General features: G+C 37.4%; 1 protein-coding gene across 1 annotated transcript in view; it reads left to right on the top strand.

The window, feature by feature from the left end:
* Window positions 1-1,160: 1,160 nt before the first annotated feature.
* Window positions 1,161-25,109, top strand: part of LOC134539265 (serine proteinase stubble) — an 80,145-nt gene continuing 56,196 nt past the window's right edge. Inside the window, exon 1 of the mRNA XM_063381089.1 lies at window positions 1,161-1,382. The gene's annotated coding sequence lies outside the window, so the exon portion shown is untranslated. The remainder of the gene's footprint in view (window positions 1,383-25,109) is intronic.

Here is a 25,109-nt window from a genome sequence, read left to right on the forward strand (position 1 = left end):
TTACCACAGCATGTAAAATATTTTCATTGATACCACGTGTATGGTTTGACCTGAAACTATTTTATTTATAGATAACACAACAATTTTCCACTGTTTGTAGAAAAACAGTTAAGTCATGAGATCTGAAAAAAATATGTATATGTTTAAAAAATTTGCGCTCTCAAGGACTAGAAAGAACAAAGCGAAGATTTTAATTTACATTATTAATACTAACTTAAAGCAATACTAAGTCACATCCTCGCTAGACTCATAGAAAAATTTCAAAGAAAAATATTTTGGTATGGTAAAGTTAAACAGTTTACTGACCAATGCTAAAGGCAGTTTTTAAAATAGTTCCCTATTGTATTTTTAAAAAAAGCTACACATAATTATGTTAAAATTTAATCACCAAGAAAAATTTAAATATCAGGATTTTTAAACATTTAAACAATATAGTAAAAAAAATTTCAAATCAAAATATTTTCAGAAAATAATTGAAATAGTCAAATCAATCTGAAGTATTTTTGAACACATAATTTTTTTTAATATATATAAAACAATTTGTTACAAACTTACGATTTTAAAACCCATCGTACAACTACAAAGGTTTCTTTTTAAATTTAATATTACTATTTCTCGCACGTGTGTGTAAATGTAGGGATTCATTTAAATAAAATCTTGCATACCTTGAAAATTTTCTTCCGTATCTTTGAAACCCAGCATACATTTTATATAAGATCTTAAATAATGTTGGATTATTTCAAATTTAACACTATAGTTTTGCCAATCTTTAAAGAATTTTTGTGACTCTTGTGCTATTATCACTTGTTAAGTACTGCTCACATTTTAAAAATAATTTTTTTTGACAGACAAAAATCTGTAGCCAAATATTGGGCAGTAAGGTGTAACACAGGTAAAATGTTGTTTGATTACATTTAGCAAATTACGTGAAAAGAATGGAAAACAGTTTTGATTTCTTAACGATAGAGTTTTTGGGCACTATTTGGTACTTTCTTCCAAGTACGGAAAATTACGGAAATGTACCTTAAATTCACGGCAACCTAGTCCGTCAAGTTTCAACATTATTTTTCGATATCAGCACTGTTCAAATACGGGACAATATATTTTTTTTTTACTTCGGAAGTGGAAAACGCACGCTGCTGAAGTTTAGCGAAGCATTTATGCGCCGTCGAAACCCCGCAGAAGACAGTTTGTTGCGAGGAGCTGGCTCTATGCTTGGCTCGGTGTAATGGGCAGAGCCGCGTGCGGCCGGCCGACTGTGACGCGGGAGTGGAGGGGGTAGCCGCGGCGGGGCTGGCGGGTCATTCACTCCGCAGTCAGCTGTTGGTGGCCGTGGTGCGAGGTCGACCCAGCTCCAGCTCCAGCGAGCCTCCAGCCAGCAGGTAGGCCGGCCCTCTTCCAGTCTCACCATCCCACCATCGACCAGCTAGTGGGTTCCACACGGTCACTTATTTATTCTTAAGAATGAACGGGAAAATGTAGCGTGTAGCGCGAATGTGCGCGTGCATTGCTAGGTCGTGGTTTCTCGCGCAAAATCGCTCGCGAGGCGAGCAACCACTCTCAGCTTCCGGCGCGGTCACACTCCGCCTGCAGCGAGTTGTGACGGTTGTAGCGGAGAGCGGTCAGTCGCGATTGAAACTATGTTTGTTCGTCGCAACTTGGAATTAACAGATATGGTTAACAGGAAATTAAACGGTTTAGCACCTAGGACTATAGCGATTATTATACTGTTTCAGTTGTCCAGTTATAAATAATTGTTTTGTAAATATCTCCACTCATATGTAAGCTCTAGCGCTCCTCCGTGATCTCAAAACTGCCTGCCAAATATTTGCTTTATAAGACATCACTTTCATCGATATTCCCGAAGACAATGCTTATCCGGCGAATACTGAGTAACGAGACATTTCTACACGTTTAACTAAGCATTCTAAAAAAATTTGATATGGTTTCAGCTTTGCGTATTCATACACTAACAGCAGTACTCGGGTTGAGGGTTACTGGTGGGGGGGGGGGGGAAGGAAATGATAAAGGAGGGGGTAGGAGGAAGCGAAGGTTGTTTAGTATTTGGGGGGGGGGGGGGGGGGGGGAATTCCCCGCGGGACGGGCTCAGTTGAGTTTCGAAAGAAACAGTTTACCCTGAGAATAGATATAAATTTCAAATCTATTGTCAATTCAACTTCTATGAAACCTTATGTCTTATACAATACATACATGTCACATTTAACATGTTTACTGTAACATGTAACACTGTAACATTCTCAGTTTTTAATTATTATTTTTAAATATGCAGGGTTTGAATGACTGTGCTTTGGTAATTTTTACCTTTGAAATCATATAGATATTAGTCTATGGAACAGTTGTCTGTTATGAAGTACCTGATTTACTAGATGTATAAAAGACTAATAAGCTATAAATTTGTTTAATAGCTTGAAAAGAACTCGTTAGGAAGAATCGTAAATATGCCATCGTGTAGTGAATATTGATAAAGAAGCATGATACCAACACATATAAATTAAATTACGGTTTAACTTCATTATATCAAATATTGTTTTGCTATAGAGAAGCCAAAAAAAGGGGGGGGGGGGGGCGTAGAGGTCGTTTTCATTTTGACTTAAATAATTAAAAAGGCAAAGATTGTATGCACCAACTCCCTTACTTCTTACCTCGATGTTAAAAACACGAGACAGGTCACTGTCCAGGTGAGAGTTCGATAATACTAACCCTTAAAGCAAAAACTAAGGTGGCGCGCGAGTAGTATCGGATAATTACCAGTAAGTACCTACTTTATGCCAGTTCCTCTTTTCTATGGTTCGAATAATAATGGTAGCGTGCGAGTCGAGAGAGAGACAGAGAGATAGAGAAATAGAGATAGATATAGAGAAAGCGAAAGTAAGAAACAGACACAGAGAGTGACGGAGTGAGATAGAGAGTGATAGAGAAATACAGTGTGATGGAGAGAGATATAGATATATAGATGTAGAGAGTGATATAAATAGATTAAGAGTAATATAAATATGCATATGTAGAGTAGATAGATATATAAATAAATAACAATAAAGGGTTAGAGATATAAATAATTATACAGCTGTCGGTAACTTACGCTGGTTTTACTAGAGCGCTTTTTATTTTACACTTATTCCTAGTTAAGTTTCCCAGTACTGGCCATCGCTGCCTGAAAATGCACATCTAGTATTTTAATTTTATCCGTGGAGCGAAAATGGCGTACATCTTCAAAAATCTCTTTTGTGCCTCTCAGCTGCAATACCTCCATATTTGTAGAATTTACTCGAAAATTTAATACACGACGTCAAATTTCTCGACAATCTGCAGCTTGTTTTGAGTTCATCTATCTGATCTAATAATCCATGTGATATCGTTGGCATATGTATTAATTTAGAATGAAATTTGGATTAAAGGAAAGCCTTGAAATTGGGTGTCTAAGATTCTACATAAATGTTTGATGGCAATTGTATTAAACAATGAAATCCTTGTCTGACTGAGCTCGCAATTGATATAGAGTGCGTAAGAGAACCATTTACAATCAGCAGAGAGGATATTCGTGTGCACATAATTTTTACCCAAAATATTGTAGTGTCTGGGACCCAAAGTGCTGTTTGTTTGAAATAACATATTAGATCACCAGGTCGAAGGCCTTTTCCATTCCGATGATTATTAAACCAGTTTAATTGTGTTTAAGGAAAAATGCAATGCGAATACTCCCTGAATAATGGATCTTCCTGGAACCATACATGTCTACCCCAGACCAATCACATCTCTCAGTCCTAACTTTAAACATTTTTGAGCATATCCTGGCTATTATTTCATAGTCTCTACAAAGAAGCGTTGTTGCTGATAGTCTGTGGGCTTCGCTGCTTGTTGCTTTTTGGGAATTAGAATAATAAGGATTTATGGGACTTCCATAGCTCCCCTCGTGGAAGAATACGCGAACAACTTCAAATAAATCGTGGTCAGTTTTCTCCCAAAGGACCTTGTTGGATTCATAAGGTATGCCATCAATGCTTGGCGAACTATTTGTTGTCAATTGCTGTATTTTTTTTTTTTTATTTCCACGTCCAAGCATTTTGCCTCCATTGCTTCCGTAATATCTTCACTGAATTTATTTACACACTCTAGCAGCACTTTTTGAAGTAAATTTGGTCGTTTCTCTTGTTTCTTATACAGCTGTGTAAAGTATTGTCTCAGTACAGTCACTACCTCGAGCTGTACGTGCATTGTTATTCCGTTTGCGTTCAGCATCCTGCTAGTGGGTGCACGAAGTACTTGCTGTTGCTCTTTAACTATGGAAAATAAACTCATTGTTTGCTGCTCAAAAAAGGCTTCTATTGGGTAACGTGATGTGATGTTTGTGCATTTATTGACTATACAAAACTAACAGCTTTTATTGGTTTGTCTTTTGCTGTAATGCGTGCAGCATGTCTTCGTAAAAAGTGCAAGTTCTTCGTTCTTCCGCCAGTCGATATGCAAGACTTTTGCAAAGCCTCATCACGTTCGGTTTGACACACTTCTCCCACCAAATGGCTACCGAGAGAAACTGCTGTTTCCACCCTCGTCATTGTTCTGTGAAGTCAGCTGTCACGTGTGCAGTTTGTAACAAGTCCGTGTTGAGACGCTATGTGCCTCGCCCATACAATATCGAGACAATGGGGGTTAACGATACAGACTATGTATTATCAACAGTGTAATACCAGTTTTTTATGTATATATAAAATTGGGTTTAGTTTTTACTATGAATATTTAAGATTACCAAATATATTCCATGGTAGTTTCACTATCATAAAGTTTCATTTGACACAATACGTTTGGTATGCACCCTAATGTTTACGAAAGTGACATTTTACGCGTTGGTGTCTACACGCGGGTTCGTCATCTTTGTGTCACTTATCCATTCATCTACTTTGTTTCATTTTCACGTAATTACTCCTACAAAATACTCATACCAAGAGCAAAGATGTTCACACAACAATATCTCCACTGTTTACAAGTATTATTTCAAAATAATTAGTTTTATTATATTTATTATTTTTATTAGATGTAACTCAGTATTTAAATAACGCTAATAATTCATTCTTTTAAATATAAAATAATAATGGGTATAATGATAAATATAAGTAAAAAAAATATCTAATTATGCTTGTCCCTAAATTGCTATTAAAAATTTTAAAATATATCCAAACAGTTACAAAAATATTTGGTTGAAACCAATTTTCACCTGCCCTGATCAGTTGCTTTTCTATTAGTTTCTTATTTCTATTTAAAAAGAATTAAGGGTTTACTTCTTTACTTACCACACAATTTTATAAAAAAATTTCTACACTTTGCCCCTTCTTATTTCTCTGCAAATTATGAACAAACGTGTCAGTTTATACCTGAATGAATTATGTTGCCCAACAGGTCTACTTCAACAACATTGTTCATGTAAACAAAAATATTTTATTAATTGTGCAAGATGGAATTTTTTTTTGTTTCCAATGTTTTTATGATAATTATCATCTAGGTTCATGTTTATAAAACAAAATATATGATCACGATTTCTTATTTAAATATAATTGTATTAATTATTATAAGAAATAATTTTTTAATGTATAATATTTGTAAACAGTGGAGAAATTAATTGTTTTAGTCTATTAAAAAACTAATAAAAACTGAATGTCGGCGAGACTCGAAACCCGAGCTTCTAGGCGGCAAGCAAGTACGTTACCACCGAGGCCGCTGCGGCATTGGCCAGAGCGAAACTTGGGTGGCGTCTGGATGCTGGAAGAAAGACACTAGACATTTATCTCTCCATGGCTGGCCAATCCCCTCCTAGCACATGATGCACGTGACCTTTTCTGCATGGTTAAAAACCCGCATGTTTAGAGCGTACAGGGCTTGCCCTGAGACGCACTTAGAGTCTTCCCTACCTAGACCCCTCCCTTACACACTTAGTTTTAACTTAGGTTAGGAAAAAAAACGTATCAATTGCGATTCTTCTCACGAATGGTCGCATGTGGGAGAGCACGAATATACGCTGTGTAACATTCAGTACCTACCTGTGCCCGCGAACTGAGTGATTGTATGTATACACGTACATTAAATGTAATTTACTTTTTCCTTAACACAGTTCTATATTTAAAAACAATTTTGTTTTGTGGGTTTATCTCTACGCATTAATTTTTTTCTTATATTTTGTTTCATTTGTAGATTCTTAGGTATATTTCGAAGTACGACTACTTATTGTAGCCGTTGCTATTGTGCGACTTCAGGAAAATTTTATATATAATTTTGTTTTATTTTCCATAGACCACGAAACCATCACTAACTCAGAAGTTTATATAAACATATATAACATTTTGACGTGACAACGTCTAATAAATCGATGAACACCGGCTGCACGCACGAAAAAGTGTCCCGTTACGCACATTGTCCCGTTACGCTGTGTCCCGTTATGCTCTTTGTATGCTTGCGCCGCATCTATCTCTCTTCCACTCGATTGGAACAACCATCGATTTGACTTTTTCGAGGCACATTAAACTTGAAACACTCCCATTCGTTTCCTACTTTTCCTATCGTCGTCCTATCCTTAACAGAATAACACAGATTGGAAGAAGTTAAATAGCAAACATGTATAAAAGTTATAGTTAAAATAATCTCTTCGTTAAAGTAATAAACATATTTGAATTAATGAATGCTAATAAAAGTAAATTTATCAATTAAATTGTTAGTTTCATTTCATTCCTTCTGTGTATCCATACAAGATAGTAATAATTAAATCAAAATTATTCAATTTTATTCATAAAAGTATGCAATCATTTCATCAATGTTTTGTTATGACGTTGTCACGTTAAACTATCGTCCGTAAACCGACTTTACAGACAACCAATATTTTTATGGTCACGATACTGTCATAATTCTGCACAAATCATTTCCAAGCTAATACATAAAGTAGTAATAAAAATATCGATCGAGTTCGTTAATGGGCATAATTCCACCAAAGGGTTAAATATGGGGACGGTCTTTTGATAAACCGAAAAGTCGCTATAACCCTCATAGTATGACAAATATCGCATCGTTTGAAAGTACGGGGCGTATTATCATTCTAAAGAGTAACACCAAAACCCTTTTTCTGATACGACCAAACATAACTGCAAGGGGTGAAAAAAAACATTACTTGGAGGGGAAAAAAAACCGTAACTTCTTTAGCAGGCACATCATCAAATCCGATCGAATTGTTTGTAAAGCTTATAATTTTTAACAAAAATTTTTGTTCTAAACTATTTTTAATAATTTGATAATTTTTAAGATAAGATTGCCCAAGGGGTTGAAAATAAATATATAAAATAAATATAAATATATAAATATAAAAAAGTCAGTTTCCATACCATGTACCATTTTACATCCGTTTTATTTGTGATAAAACCAAAAATATATATATAACAATTAATTGTAAATCTAAAAATTATCTAAAACTTTGGTTTTTTTTAAGACTGCAATGGGTTGAAAAAACCTCGTGGAAATGACAAAAATAAAACTTCCGCTCCATGTACACTATCTAAGTCGATCTTATTTTTAACTTTCTAAATACTGTCAAAAACGTTTGTCTAAAGCAAATTGTTATATAACCAGCTATTATTGCAAGGGATGGAAATAACAATGGTTGAAAGACAAAAAATAATCATAATTTTTTTGTAGATATACCATCAAATACGTAATTTATTGCAAAAATTCTAAACAATATCCAAAATCTTTGGCTGAAATAATTTTTTATGAGAAAAACAAAAAACAATGATTGGAATATAAAATTCAAAACTTCCTATAAATTACGTTCAAATTTACTTTTAACCATCTTCATCTTAAACCTTACATTTATTGTGACCCATTATTAGTGCAAGATATGAAAAATAGTGTTTGAAAGTCAAAAATGCATAAATAATTTAGTAGGCATAACATGGAGTTCATTCTAAGTTATTCAGTGCTGGATGCATTGAACTAAAATCACTTAAAACAGTTTTGTTGCATGGAATATCAGAAAATGTTTAGTCGATCAATTTGGAATATTGGAGAACGTATAGGATGTTATAGATCTTAAGTTATTATAACGTTTATAGAAGTTTCCAGAACATTTCCAGAAGCAATAGGTACTTCGAAATTTATGTAAGCCTGTGGGCTGTGCCGAGAGGGATTGATTTATTTTACTCCATTTGTAATACTGACCAAACAGTGTTGTTCAGTGCTTACGAAAAAAGTTGAATGACATAAATTTCTTTTTCAGCTGCCTCGAAGAAATTTTTTATTTTTCTGTAAAGTTCATTTTTATTTTGTTACTTGAAGACTTAACGATTAAGAAAACATGTTTCGCTTTAAAGATATAGCATTCGGAAAGCATTCGGTTGAATTGGTTTCATATGTAAAACATTCCATTATCTCATCCCCAAATGTAAAAGCCGTTAGTGACGAATATGTGCTTGTTAAATTATTTATATTCCGAATATCCCGACTGCTGACTTCAGTATGGAAACTTGCCAGTTTGCCAATGTTGTATTGTGGACACTCTTGCGACTGAATAAAAGTGCCCGCGCCACAGGTGCAGAAATGCTGTAAATTTAGTAACCGATTAAAATTTAATATATATATTTATATATATACAGATTAAAAAATATGAAAATTTCAATAGTTAAACATTTTTGGTATTTAAAGTTTGTAAATTAAAATGCTCATTTACAGCACGGCTGTATTGGAGGCACCATTAGAGTTTTACAAATAGTTTTACGAATAACCGAGAAACAATCTCATTGAAATCAACAGTCTATGTATAGTAGTGTCCAGACACGTGTTTCTAAGACAGTGATTCCGACAGAATTATTTTTACGCACGCTGTCACAATACTTCACAGTGTTAACACGTTACTATTAACCACTGAAATAAGTATTTCGCAATATCGCAACACAAATGTTGTGAGCAACTGGCGCGCCAGCTATGCAAACTGAACTAAAGAAGCAGAGAGCGATTGGGGCGCATGATGAGGCGGCGGCCGGCAGTACAGTCTGTGAGGGGGGGGGGGGGGTGCTAGGGTCAGGGGCAGGGGCAGGGGCAGGGGGAGGGAGACGAGAAGAACGCGGCAGAGCAACAGTGTACTTCCTAGAGTTGCCTCCCAGCTTCGAGCAAGAACGACGGCGCCCTTAACTAATATTTAAACTGTACCTAAATATTCAAATACCTTTTTCTCGGAATTGGCTGGCCAGTGACTTTATTATTTTAAGGGGTCAATAAACTGAAGGTAAACTACTTACCGAAGGGAATTTCCCAAGTCATGCCCTCCACTTGTAAGTGCAGTGTAAAATCTTTTCAACGTTATTTTAAACGTTCTAAATGTTTTCAAAAGTTCAGGAACAATTTAGACAGGATAAATAATAATTAAAAACGACCTTAATCGCTTGAAACATGCCGCAAAAATAGAGTGTAATACACGATAGAGATAATGTATAATAAAATAATTAAAGCAATGTAAACAAACGCTTACCACTAGTACAGTCTAACTTTCCTCTAGTAATACACAAAAGGCTGACTTGCAGCGCCTATGGTACCTGCGAGCTGGCCGTGTTTGCTCTTTCATGTGTATGATACGCTTTAGGTAGTTTACATATTCATGCAGAGTTTTCTTTCTAACAAGCCCGCGAGAAATAAAACTTAGGGTATGCTTGATGAAATTATTTTTGGTTACAGCAAGTACTTCAAAAAATAAAATAAAAAAGACTAATTTAAGAAGTGTACTGTATCAGACGCCAGTGTGAGCTAGTGAGCTAGTGAGTTATTGAGCTAGCAGTTGACAAGTAGTTTCCGGGCGGAACAAGGTGGCATAGTTGTGTGACAGTACAACTGAATTCCAGACGAACACATTTTGAACCCTAGTTTGGCCATGAGTAATGCCAGGGTGTTTATTCACTAACATTTCCGGAGTGATTCACTACGCTCTGAAGTTACTTTATTGTGCATCCTGTCGTCAACTTAATGGCTGGGTCAATGGTATAGTTAATAAACTAATATTAGGTAGAAATCAAACGTATAATAATTAATGATAAGAAAATGTCACTTATGCGAACTTTAAAATTATACTTTATTGTTAAAATAGAACTAATTTTATTAATATGGAAATGGAATGCTAAATCATAACATTTAATTTTTTTAGCAGACCTGAATTAGCATTTTAATTATTATCATGGAAAATTTCACTGAAATATCGATTATTTTTAGGTTTTTATTTTTGGAGTAGCTAAAGTATCACAATTTTCTAAATTTTAATTATGCAAATATTTTTACAAAGTTAGTTCTTACTTATATCTATGAACAAGAAAAAAACTAGGGAGAAAAATGTAAAACATAACTTAATAAAATATTACATAAATAATAACTTTGAATTTTTTGCAAAAGAAAAAACAAATACACGTTACATATTTCCCTGAATTTCTCAATTTTTGTTTATTCGTCTGCCAGATCATGAAAAAAAAAAACTTTCATTGAGCTAAGAAAAAGGAATCAATCATAAATGCGTAAAATGAAATGTTCCCAGGAATAAAGAAAATAATTCCTCAATTATTTGATAACTGATACTAAAGTTATGTCCTCTTAACATAACCTCCTAAAATCTCTAGCCTTAATGTTTCTTTCGTTAACAAAGAGTGCTTAGAGAATAGTATTGTTAAGATAAGTTTAGTTCTAGTTTTATAAAGTGCAGTGTCGCTCCCAGGATAAATGTGGATGGTTCTTTACTGTAGGCCATGGCCAACTTTACCTTCGCTAATTTCCTTAAAATGTGTTGTTAAGTTTGAACATTTTAAGAGGAGGTCGTGGCAAACAGAATAAAGAAGTTACGTAGTTTAAGGATTTAGTTTCATATTTAAGAAGACATAATTTCAGCGAGTCCCATAGCCGGGTTGCTGCACCGAGGCCGGTATTCTAAGACACACAAATAAGGGTTTAGATATTGAATGTGCTACACCTGTACCCTGACTGTATTCTTAGTGCACTTAATCGCTCCCAAATCCTTAGATAGGACATGGCCTTAATTTTAGGGAAAGAATTTCGGTTCCCTATCAGTGACGTGTCTGATGCCCAAACTTCTTCGCATGCCCAGAGCTAACTTTTTCAGTGAATTCGTCCAGATGGCGGACCTGTGTATGACGCCATCAACTCGTATATATTTACTTTAGTGAACATCGGAGGACGTAACAAGCATATTAGTGCGTTACATTAAACTTAAATATAGCTAAATTATTAAAAATACTTTTTTATACTTTAAAGGTTTTATCAAGAAAATTCTTAACTTATAAAATACTTGATAATAAAACATATTATTACTATTGGGGAAAACAGGTTCGTAAGGATAGCCAAATTACTTTTATACGGTTTTATTTGCTATTAAATCCCAATATATAATGTCAGTTCACAAGTGACTCAATGTCTGTCGAGTTCCGCAGTCCGCACTCCTCACTGGAGCTAGGCTCGACAGTACCTCGCACCTGTCCTCACACACAGTCTCGCGCCACTCAGTCGCACTCTCTCGGTCCCGTCACTCCTCGTCGCGCCACTCGTAGAACTCGCACTTCACTCAACTCGCCTGTTGGAACTCCCGCGGAGGCCGGCGTCACCACTTTTATATCCGTTGGCCGTCTTTCTGGCACTTGCTGGAGTGGTTGTGGCATGTCGCGTCATCTCGGGCCGACCCGACGCTCGAAGTATCCAGAACAGCGGCGGCCTCTATAAGCCCCAGGCCGCTAAGGGATAGACGACAGTGCCGAGGAAGGAGGAAGTGGGGGCAGGAGGGTGCTGAGCCGGGGCCACCCTAATTCCACAAGGTATGCGCGAGTGACGTCAGTGGCCGTGCGGGGTCGCAGGCCGCTCCGGTAACTGGCGCGCGTCGCGGCCTTGCCTCCTCCTGAAACCTGTTCGTCCCAAACAGGTAACACTGCGCTGTTTTTCTCCATGCTACATCGGCAATTATACAGGATATGGCCCACTTCTTGGCAGAAGTAATATCGCTGTCGTCCTCCAACTCTTTGGGACCAGTGGTTCGCTTGGCGATGACTATAAACCTCGCACTCCTGCACTTGATGTCGTGACATATTCCTTTTCATCAGGCAGCTCCGCTGGGCACTTTCCCGTTACGGGCATCTCCATTGAACATGTCCTTGCCCCTGGCACGCAGAACACCATATGCAACTTCCTGCTCCTTGAATCTGAGAATTTTCCCCTTCCTTAATCCCATTAAAAAATTAAGTTTTAATAAATTTTTATTTCGATTGATTTCCGTCCTTGGCTTGATCCTATTTAGTGCTAATAATAAATTGAACTCAGTCATTATTTAAATTTTATATCCCATTTCCTTTCGTCAAGGTTACTTATCTCTTCCTGACTACTCTCCATTTTCTCCTGGTTACTATTCATCTTCATTTCCTTCATATAATTTTTCATCTCGGCTAAGAAAACCATTACACTCTTTAAGTTGGTCGGCAGCCATCTTCCTTGTCCACATACACTACCAGTCTTTCACTATCTACAGTCTTAATTTCACCTAAAAGCTTGCCTAAAATTCTACTTAAAATCAACACTAAATTTATACACTTTAACTAACTACAATTCCTAATACTAACTTTAATCTTAAAAACTAAATTATATTTTTTAACTTTTAATTTACCATTATTTTTTCTTAAATCCTTTAATAAGAGTTTTCTCACATCTGACACAAAATATTATGTTCGGGTAAAACCGGTTTGTAAGGATAGCCCAATTAATTTTATACAGTTTTATTTGCTACTAATGTTTAAATTACTAATCATATCACTCTTAATGTCTGTTCACAAATCGCTAAGTGTCTGTCCAGTCCGCAGTTTGTACTCCTCACTAGAGCGAGGCTCAACATACCACGCACCTGTCCACACACACAGTCTCGCGCCACTCGGCCACACGCGTGGTCCCTCGCACCGCGTCGCGCCCCTCGCCTGGAGGCCGGCTTCCCCGCTTCCATACCCGCTGGTCGTCTTTCTCGAACATACCGGAGCGGTGGTGGCGTGTCGCGTCATCTCGGGCCGACCCGACGCTCGAAGTATCCAGAACAGCGGCGGCCTCTATAAGGCCGCGCAACTCCCAGGCCGCTAAGGGATAGACGCGACAGTGCCGAGGAAGGAGTAAGCGCTTGCAAGTGAGGCAGGGCTGCCCTAATCCCCCAAGGTATGTGCGCGTGACGTCAGAGGCCGTGCGGGTCGTCAGGTCGCTTGTCGCGGCCTTGCCTCCCAACGGTCGTAACAATATGTACACTATGGTTCCTGTTAAATAAAGGTAATTTTATTTGAGTAATTACTATGGTAACATCTAATACTGATCTCTTCCGTTGCTTTGGTTATTTTATGTAAGGTAGACATATGGCCCTTAGTTTTAATATAAATATGAAACATATAAACACAAGATCAATCATAGTTAATGTGTGTATATAATTGAAATGTTTTCCAGTTACGAAAACCGTGTTACAAAATTCAGATAAGAAAAAAAAATATATTCTTCAGGTGTAAAACAGATTTCTGATTTTTGTTGTCCTACTTTATTCTTATGTTAACGTAAACAAACAGAAGTTGGGTAGAGACTCGTCGAGTAGCGTGCTCGGTCAAATGTTCCTGGCATCGCCAGGACACAGTTCCCTAACACCTGGTTCTGGAAGACGGCCCGCGAGTTAGTGTTGGAGGACCCGGTGGGCACGGGTGGGCACGGGTGGGCACGGGCGGGCACGGGTGGGCACGGGCGGGCACGGGTGGGCACGGGCGGGCACGGGCGGGCACGGGCGGGCACGGGCGGGCACGGGCGGGCACGGGCGGGCACGGGCGGGCACGGGCGGGCACGGGCATAGGCGTGCCCAGACATTTCCATTAGGGGGCGGGGGGGCTGCTAAATTTTTAAATCAGAAGCTGAATTTAGAATGTTAAATAGCCTAAATACATTCACTCATTCAATTATTTATATTTTTGTGCAGTATCAACGAGATATGTTTACTAGTTAATATTTATATCCGTATCATTTTAACAATCTTGAAAGTATGTTGTTTTTTTTTCCATAGACAATGTTTAAAGGGTACTTACACACTTTTCCCCCTCGAATTTTCCAATAGCTTGGTCCAGATATACCTTGAAATGAACTTCTTTTTAGTGAATGCAAACACAGCAATTCTGACAACAGAACTTTAACAAACATCTTAAAATACTTTTTTTTTTACTTTGAAATACATACCTACATCATCGTTAAAAAAAAACTAAATCAAAATTCTAGATGACACAGACGACACTCAAAAGGTACATGTTTTTTAAACCACGACAGCTTGAATTTTCCTCTGACCTTGTTTTACAATGAATGATTGTTCAATCCATCAAATTTTAAAAACATTAAAAAATATTTTGGTTTATGTGGTGATATATTGTACTCAAGTATTTTCAAGTTAACTCAAAGCACTGATTACCAACACAAAATTTAAAAAACCTGCAAAATATTCTTATTTACATGGTAATACATTCTACTTAATTATGTTCAAATTAACATAAAGTTCTTATTAAAAACACACATTTAACAAACCTGCAAAAAAAATTTCATTTACATAGTAATAAATTCTACAAAATTACGTTAACGCAAATGTTATCTCAAAGTTCTGATTACAATCACAAACACAAATATTAAAAAACTGCAATGTATTCTCTTTTTTTCAATCAATTACTAAATTTAATAGACTCAACAAATTGAGAACAGTTTTAATTACAAACATAAATTTTTAGAAACATTCTACTGTATTTAATTACGTTCAAGTTAAAAAAAGCAAAAAAGTCAAGGTAACTTTCTCTCAACAGCTTGGAACTATATATCATAATTTTAAGTTGTTTTTCAATGAACATAAATATAATGATATACAGGCAATTGTAAGTTAAACAAACCGGCAAGCATTTTTATTTATCTGACAATACTTGCTGATAATTTAAGCACAAGTTTACTCAAAGTTCTTGTACAGACACAATCGACGCTCAAAGATTACAATTTTTTTTTAATTCTTCAATAACTTGGTCCATATCTACCTCTGTCGCAATTTGTTTTTCAATGAACGGAAGCATAAATTTGTCCAGTCGTCCTTGGCTCATTGTTGACCTCAGTTTGCTTTTCACATGAACTAATTTGGAATATGTTCGTTCACAGGATGCACTACTTACAGGAATGACACTAAACTAAACTAAACTTTCTTGAATTGTGTAAATACATTTCCTAAACCATTATGTTTCAACCAGTCTAGCCATTCATTACAACATTGTTTAGAAAGGGCTTTGTCTGTGTCACTTCCACGTGCTTTAAGTAGTCTTATTTCTCATTCCAATTCATCTAGAGAAAGATCAAATTTCTTCGACAGAATAGTGATTTCGTCTTTGTTTATGTCCAGTTTAAACACACTTCCTACCGCTGTGACGATCGCAGTTGTTTCTTGACTAAACCGTTGATCAATACCTTGAATCACAATATCCAGGATAGGGAAAAAAACTTTCGTACTTTCTTTTTTCGTTTCTGGTAAATGTTCATTTTGCCAATTTTCATCCAAATACCGAGAAACCTTTCTTCGTTTGATGTAAGGGACGTCTGCTGCATTTTCTTCACAACTTTTCAAAACAGTAGTGTATGTTTCATTGAAATATATTTCGTTTGAACGCATACCTTGCAACGATGATCGTAGGTTGTGCACTTCTCCTATGGCAGTCAAAATATCTAACTTGGGATCTTGAAGTAGCTTACTGACTTTAACAATCATTTGAAGTACAGGGTGCATGAACTCAATACCTACAAAAAAAACTCAAAACTTAGGAGTTGCTTGAGTAGTCCTTTCCCTTTAATTTTTTCATCAGGGAAGGTGGTAGTTTCAACAACATGGGAAATAGATTTCACGATAGCAGAGAAATTCTGACGAACTGCAGCAACAGCTTCTGCTCTACAAGCCCATCTTGTTGTTGAGAGTGATTTAAGTGTTTTCAGTTTTGTTTCAACATTTTTTGATATTTGTTCAAAAATTGCATGGCGAGTAGGGCTTCCTTCAATAAAGTTGTACAGCAGTTGAACTACTCCAAAAAAGTCAAATATTAAACTGTTTTCAGATCTTGCTAAACATGAACCAACTAGTACTAGATTCAAGCAATGTGCAAAACAATGAACATACATTATTTGGTTATTAAAGTCTTTGCATCTGGATTGAACGCCACTAATCTGACCGGACATTGCTGAGGCACCATCAAAACATACAGCAAGCACAGACTTCCAGCTGAGACCTAATTCTTCCATCACTCTTTTAAGTGTACCAAAAATGGTGTGCGCATCTGTAACAGGTAATCACCGAAGACCCACAAATCTTTCAACAGCCCTATTTTTGCTATCGTCAAAATATCTTATGACAACAGCCATTTGCTCATGAGGGCCACAGTCGCTTGTTTCATCTGCCATAAGCGATATCGTTTTATCCTTCAGTGTTTTGCAAATTGACTGTAAAATAACATTGTGTAGGGATTTTATCGAGTCATTTTGAATTTTGTTGCTCAAATATGTACTATTCTTTGGTCCTGCTTCCAAATGCTGTATCATAACAGAATCATACTTTATAAGAAAATCTCTTATTTTCAAAAAGAGTCCTTTATCTGCACTGTGAATACTCTCATCGTGGCTTCTAAATGGTCTCCCTCCTTTCGCAAGCAAAATTGTTACTTCAATCAGACGTTTCATAATCTCCCTATTGTTAATTTTTTTTTCACTTTCTTTTAAGGCATTACTTTTCTGAATGTCAATCAAGGCATCAACAGGTGTAGCATGTGAAAATGATTTCCAATTTGAAACACTTTCAATGTGACTTTTAGACTTTTCATGAAGTTTGAAGCACTCTATTGCATCCTTCCAATTTTTGAAGCCTTTGTTGAGGAATGCAGTATCAATATGGCCTTTAGATGAAGCACTGTTAGCACAGAATGCACGACAGTAGAAACAAAATGCTGCATCCTTGGATTTACTGTATTCTAGCCAAGTAAACCTTCCAAACCATGTTTGTTGAAAACTCCTTAGACGATTGCTGAACTTAGTGCGAGGAAAATTTTGTATAGAAGGCTGACAAGGCCCACTGGCCAGTCTTGTTTGACGTTCCAAACACTGAAGTGGAAGAGGCAGAGCTGGGTCATTGTTTTCTACAAGATCTTTTCCGTCGTAATCCGATGGTAATGGTGATGATCTACATGAACTGTCAAGACTGCAACATGCATCACTCAATATGTTTTCAACTCTCGCATTAGATTTACTGGATTCAGTGCCCACATTCGTAATATCAGAGTCCAAATCTTTTGTAGTTTTGTGTAATGATGAGCCATCATTCACAGTCTTCCGAATAACAAACCTAAAGTACAAATAATAGTTAGCAATGATGAAAAATGTACACTCTTCATTTCAGCACAAATGAAAACTGACAAGCATGTTAAATAATAAAAAAATAAATATCGTATGGGGAGTGTACCGGAAGGCAGGGCATCGTACCCCGAGCGCAGACTTGTTATTGGGCGCCCGTAGGCAAGTGCATGCCCTGGAGGATGATATTAAATGAAGTCCTACAATGGAGCAGCGGCGGAATGAAGTGGGCGGGGAAAACAGGAGACCCCGAGAAAACCCGCTGACCACGACATCGTCCGGCACGATTCCCACATGCAAAAATCCTAGGTCAGACCCCGCCAAGAATCGAACCCGGATCACCTTGATGGGAGGCGAGAGGTCTGACCCCTGGCCCACCAAGGCACCTACATCATGATAGACATTGCAGACAGACACTTCAGAAGCGTGTCTTGTACATAATCATTGCTATGAACCATAGTGGCTGTCGCTGTCGCATGATGAAGGCATTCCATTAGCATTAGTGACGCCTTAGAATTTTGGTATGGAGCAAGGGTGAATCGGAGAAAACTATGTAAAAATTATAGAAAAAAAAATTAATTTTTTTTGAGCCAATGAAAAAATTTTGGTTTTTCATTTTTAAATATCCTATGAAAACGATGATGGCTTTCACGAAACAACTCAAGAATACATTTCTGATATCTTTAAATTAATACTACTGAAAGTTGGGAGTTTAAGATTAATTTGAGAGTATGTAGGGCATTCAATTGATTACAAACACTTGACAGTTAATTTTTTTTTCTATTTACGCTCATTAAGGAGATTCGTTCAAGAGATCAAATGAATTTTACCATATTGTGTAAGTAAATACTAAATGTTTATTCTCAATATATGTTCTAATCTATATTTTAATGTTAAGAGCGCCGTTTGGCTGGAGGATTATGCTCGTTTGAGCCACATAGGTCGGGGAGCGATAAGGGTCAACACACACGCTTCAAGTGCCCCGGTGGCGCCTCTACATACAAGGCACCGAACTTGCCTGCAGCGTTTTCGTACCACGCTTTTGCCATGGGACTTTAAGTGGTGCGCATGTCGCTCTGGTGGTTTCACTGGTTTTTACATACTTATAATATTTCAAGATATAGTAGTCTGAAAAAAGCCATTTTTGGCCATTTTGAAGGCCTTCGGAAGAGTGTTTGCAAAAAACGCGGGAGCTTGAAAACACCACAGTCCGACATAGCCTGATGTGTGATTTCTTTTCGTACGACGTGGACGCACGTGAATTAAATTTTGTAAATAACACTCTGCAACACCGTTTGCGCGCGAGGCAGACGGCGCCCTTAAGTAAAATACTACCGTACAAGTTATGCATTAATGTTAGTGGCTTAATCATTAATTTACGTTATTTGAACAAGGGCTCATTGCATAGAATTCGGACACAGCTAGTAGCCAGCTTGACTTCGCCTCTCATGGCCATGAAAATTTGCACATATAATCATCTTTAATCTGCTTTGTAGATCAGGCTGGCGCAGACCTACAATTGAATTAGCACAAAAACAGCACACACGCAGTCATTGGACACACAGTCAGCACGTAACTACAGACTGCATTAAAATATTAAAATTATGTACAGTCATATCGAAGGTTTGTATGATGTTATAATACATACCGCGCCTCAAGTTTACACCCAGCCATAAGGACAAGTTGTGGCTAGCCTTCCCTTAGCCTAATCTTTGAATATATATACTGTATAGAAGTCGCCAGCCCAGGTTAAAATTTCTAATACGGTTTTGAGGTAGTTGGTTAATTCACCGCCGCAATCGCCACCATCTCTAGGGCATCGACTTGTGGTGGTCCCTAGCGGACAAGTGTCCAACTCTTCAAACACCCCTTCCCCCTCCCGTTGAACGAACTCAAGCTGCAGTGAATGATAGGTGGGGGGTGCGGGGAATGACAGCGGGCGACAGTGCTGCGCTCTAACGTGTAAATAACAACTAAGACGATACAGGGCGTTACGGCAGCGCATTGCAGCGGTGAAGTTCCCAAGCTGCTCATCATACGCTTCTGAAAAACGTAGAGTAAATCCTATCCACTCGCGACTTCTATACAGTATATATATTCAAAGGCCTAATATCTTGGAAATCGAAAATCAGATAATTATGTGACTGTGGGGTTTTAGTAGACGTAACGAAAGCCAAAATAAAGAATCACAGATTCCAGGATGTACATTTCTCCTTTAAATTAATTGTGTATTATGTATCGAGGGTTTAGTTGAGAGTGTTTTACCTTTAACAGGAACATCTTAAGAGCCGATAAGTGTGATATTAAGTGAAGGACACTATGTCCAAGCTAGGATTTGAAGCCCGGACCCCTCACACCGCAGACCAGCGCCTAAACGATTACACTATGGGGGCCGGTTACAGATAAACAGGTATAGGCTACAGGCGAACACTGATTTACAGAAATATATTATTAGGAATGTCCCTTACGTCATTACAAAATAATTGGGGGGGGGGGATTTAAGTCATATTGTACCTATTGTTATGTACTATGTAATAACAAAACGACGCACAAAAATCAAACTGTTTCCATTTTCAACGAAGTCTGATTCATCTTAGTTTTAAGTTTTGACAACTATTCAGTTTTTGCTACTAAAATAAATAATTTTTGAGAGGGACAGGAGAACCCCGAGAAAACACGCCTACTTGTGACATCACCCTAGCGCGATTACTATCACGTGCGAAAAGCTGGGAGTGATTCCGCCAGAAATCGAACTCGGAGCATCTTGGTGGAAGTCTTATTCTCTTACCACTTACAAAAAAAGTTTGTGATATGTACCTGGTTGGTAGAAAATTACATACTTTTCTAGCATTATTTCGTACTTTTTTAAAATGATCCTCACACGACACAAGAATGAAACTAATTGAACTTTTTAATGATTGATTTTCTTGGGTGCATATTTTTGTTAAGTAGTTGAATACTAAGAAACACATATTTGTTTAATCTAAACTAGAAAAATCAAACATACATACCTATCCATCGCTAAAATAACGGACCACTGCAAATGAAGCACTCATTCATATTAACATTTTAAAGGCACACCACACAAGCTTTTTCTACTGTGCTTGACCTGATCTGGCGAAGTCGGAGAAGTCACTGTTTTAAACGAAACAACAATAATCGTGACAGGTTGGATGAGTTTTCTCACGGATATCGGGTAGAAATCCCGCAGATCGTTTTCAAATCAAGGAAGAAAAAAGATTAATAAAAAAGAGAGAAGAAAGATTATCTTGTGTTTACAGGCTACAATCGCATTCTAACTTTTCATAGGCTGCAGTCTGCACGCATTTATGACAGCGATATTGGAGGCTATTTATACATGTTGATAACTTCCCCCATTTGTGTCACAGATGCAGGAGAGCAATAAACATTCCCGCGTGTAAACTTTCTGGCCGAATTCAAGTATAAGCTATAGGCCATTTTAAGGGACCACATGTTTTAAATAAATTAAGGCAGCTGTATTTCCAGAAGGATAAAATGTTTTAAAATATAGTTAATTAGCACGCTGCAACACTGAAACACAGTTTGAGTGTCACAGTGCCAGGAATACACCCGGCCTGCAGGCTCGCTATGGCACGGGCTGCGGTGGGCGGAGGGAGTGGAGCAGGTCGCAGCTGGAATGTAGCGGCGAGCCGCGGCCCGGGTACCGTTACCTTCCTGCGAACAGGCGGTCTACCTGGCGGCTACCTGCCGGAGTCGCTCAGCCGGCGCACAAGGGCTGCGACACAGGGCCGCCGCCTGGGTTGCCTCGTAGCTTACAAACTATCTTCGTTCGGCATTGTGGTTCTAATTTACATGTTTATAAGATATGACAGTTCTCAGTTCAGTGTTTCTAACTTGTGATAATTGTAAGTTGTGTGTTTCTAAGTTATGTTTCGAAGTTATTTTAGTTCTATGTTTTAATAGTTCTAAATTATGGTTTTCTAAGTCACGACGTTTCTTAGTTGTGTGGTTTGGCGTTGTTTGGTTCTCGCCCCACCCCTTACCATATCCCATCCTCAAGGTCACGTGGTCTACCAACACTCCAGACCCCCAGCCATCCCTCGCTGCAAGCTATACACTCGCCAAGCTGATGTTTACTGACGCGTGTTAGTTTCAGTAGCAAATAGCCTTGGTACAATAGTAGCAATAGACGGGTGAATGGATTAGCTGAATTATCGTTTTCACGGCCCAAGGAACAATAAGCCAAAGAATTTCACCAGTACTTTTAATTTTATTTACTATCTAATGCCCGGCCATGGTAATTTAACATTGCTGCCCCCGGAGTCTTCGCCAACGATGGTACACCTTCCACCGAGTTCTGTGTCATTGCTGTCGCAGACACCCGGGTCTCCGGTAGTGATGCTACACTTGGAATCAAGTTCCTTATTCACATTCGTATTTCTGTCACACGGGGCTCTGCTGATGACTGCACCGCTTCCATCGAGGTCGACATTGAACAGTTACAAACAGAAACTAAAAGCAATGAGAGTTGATCCACACTGTACCAAAGCAACTGGGAGTCCTCATAAATATATTCTAAGTCGTAGGTATAATAATATGGGAGTCAAAACATCAATGACTTACATTAATATAAATAAATATTTTTTTTTTGTGGTTTTCGGAAGTAGGCATATTGACACATTTATTTAAACACTGCTCTCACAGTTAAAAACATAAATTACATGAAAAAATCTGTTTCCTTTCAAACATAAAAGTAGTAACTATGAAATAAGCCTTTGATTCTAAAATATACACATACATGCATGTAAAAATTATGTACTCCATCCCCCTTCACTCCAAATACATGCATGACACATAATGTGATTGTGGTTTTGTGTTCATGTTGCGTATGTATTTGGAGATTACATAGTGACGCATGCTGCCTATCACCCGTAGCTGCCAATATGTACATCCCAGTAACCAGAGCATTTTACATATTTAAAAGTCACTAGTCAATGATGTTTTAGATGATTTTTCTGCTGTACAACCATAGATAATATAACAAGTGTAAGGTCCACTCATCCAATAACGATTTCGTTAGATGCCTACAGAAAAAGAAAACTGCAATGCATTAGCTCAAATACTACAAAAATAATATTAAAAATCGTAGTAATCTAGTAACCACCATACGTTTAAACACTCTGATACAGTTGAGAGAAAACATATACTGGGAGCACGCTAAATAACTGAACCCTTGCTGAAGTCGGAAATTGAGGTTTAGATAACCTAAGTCCCCTGAACTTAATGCTAGATATATTTCTCAAAAACTATTCTTCATAATAAATCATCAATTTAGCTGGTTATTGCCATAGTTAGATCCCTTCAATAATACCATATATATATATATATATATATATATATAATTTTCTTCCAGACATCAACTCTGTACTAGTCCACAACCAACCATGAAATATAAATGCAAAACTGACACACGGCATTCATTTACTGTATACAAAAAAAAAACATTCCAAAAACCAAACTCGAGATTACAGTCATGTAACAAACATTTCCAACTACAAGTACTATACAAAGATGACTTTCCATCACATCCCATCGTATCTTTACTTATCCTCTCAAATTATCATATTGTATCTCACCATAACACACCATATCTACTCGTTTCACACCATATTCAAACGAATGCCGCAGTATCCCACCATATCCCTCCAATCATATCCTAATGTATTACACCATATCGCACCTAATCTTATGGTATTACACCATATCCCTGCAATCATATCCGATCTTATCCAACTATATCCCTCTGATAATATACCACCGTATCCCACAGTATCCCAACACACCTTACCATTTCCCTCTGTATGCCATCACAACATCCTGACCCCGCCCACCACATCGAGAGGCTAAGGGCTAAGCTCTTGCACAGGAGAAAGCAGGGCAGAACTCTATGCGGGCGAAGCGAGGTGGGACCAGCATACCCAGCTGCTTGCTGTTGAAACACTGGTAATCTTTACCTCGATCAATACCTAGTTCCCGCAAGTGAAGTACACAGTTTAATATATGTTCCTTAAAATGATTATGTCAATACATACGATGATGTACACCAATCATATTTTGGTATCCCATTTCATGCTGGTCTATATCTTCTGGTGGTTGTGTATCAATTAATCTTAACCGAGTGTTATTAGACAAAGATAGCAAATAGAGGGTCCAGAAACTGATTTTCATGATCAAGGTAAGAGAAACTGCCACAGTCTTGGACTTGCAATGTTATAGTCACCATATTAAATTATTTAAAAATTGTAAATTTCCTTTATTTGACCTGGAAGTGACTCTTGAGGCGCCTGGCACGCCTCTAGGCTTGTGTTCTAAAATATTTATATTTCCCCTAGTAATTTTCACGCTGGCCTATACCTTTAGTATGTTGTAATTTAAAATGAATTAATTCTCTGTTTAAAATAATAATACATTTATAGTACTTTATGTAGTTGGTGTGCCACCATTTAGGGACTAGCGTACAGTAATTTTCACTATCGTGCGCACGTGAGTGTGCCATCCAGACTTACTCATTCCATAATTTCGGTGTGTTCTGTTGGGGCGCGCCGACCTGGTGCCGGCAGGAACCCCGCTCTGCCCCCCCCCCCCTCTCCAGCAACGTCTTTGGCCAGGACCATCGTAGGGACACAACTGACTTCTGTGGCAGAGTCTTTGCTTTCCTATGCAATTAAAATATAATTGTGCACGATAATACAATTTGCTGTAAAAAATGTAAGTTTACCTAACATTCTAATCACATACAAAATTTCAATGAGAAGAACACTTTAGATTTTTAATGTAAAATAAAAACGTGAATAGAAAATTAAGAATACCAGAAGACAGCAGAGAAAATTTTTACGTTCTATTTATTGTTTAAAGGAATGTTGAAATAATTTTGGAAACTAAATAAAAGTTAATTTTTGTGACCCAACTCAATATGATACAATCCTGTGGACGACTTTTCGTTAGTGTGTTTAATAAGTAACACTTTTTCCGCTCCTTATTACTAGGACATTGTTTTATCTTGAGGTACCTTCAACGACTAGGGCTCACATCACAGTCAAAGGGTGCTTGAAGTTCATTCTAAGGGTAATTTTCATAATAGCAAAGCCCTTCTCAATGTTAACATCACCAAAATTGCCATGTTTCTGTGAAAAATTCATATTGTACAGAATAAATTATCCTTGTTATAGATTTTTAAAGATCTCAGTTCTCAGGGGGGGAGGGGGGGAACTGTAACAGTTAGGGTATAAAATCTCATTATAAATTAAAAAATAGGACCTAAAATAAATAATGCTAGTTTAACGTCAACAATTAAAGAAACTTGCAAATTTATTTGAAAACACGTTAAAATGTTACGCCTATTGTAAAAAATCTGGCAGAAAAAAATATTTTACATGTTCGCCTGCAAGTGTTTATAACGATCATAGATTACCATCATATCTAATGTGTTTTCTGGGATGAAACTGGGGGGAGGGGGGGGGGGGGCAAACTGGCAGAGTAATTTTTACTATAGATGTTCACTTTATTTACTTGAATATGTACCTTAGTGTTAGAACACCAAAAAAAAAAAAAAAAACAATGTCGGAGAGCAGTTGAACTGAATTATTTGTATTGGAAGATACATAAATGTGTCAGCTATTTAAAAA

This window comes from Bacillus rossius, chromosome 15 (assembly GCF_032445375.1).
Source record: "Bacillus rossius redtenbacheri isolate Brsri chromosome 15, Brsri_v3, whole genome shotgun sequence".
Lineage (NCBI taxonomy): Eukaryota > Metazoa > Arthropoda > Insecta > Phasmatodea > Bacillidae > Bacillus > Bacillus rossius.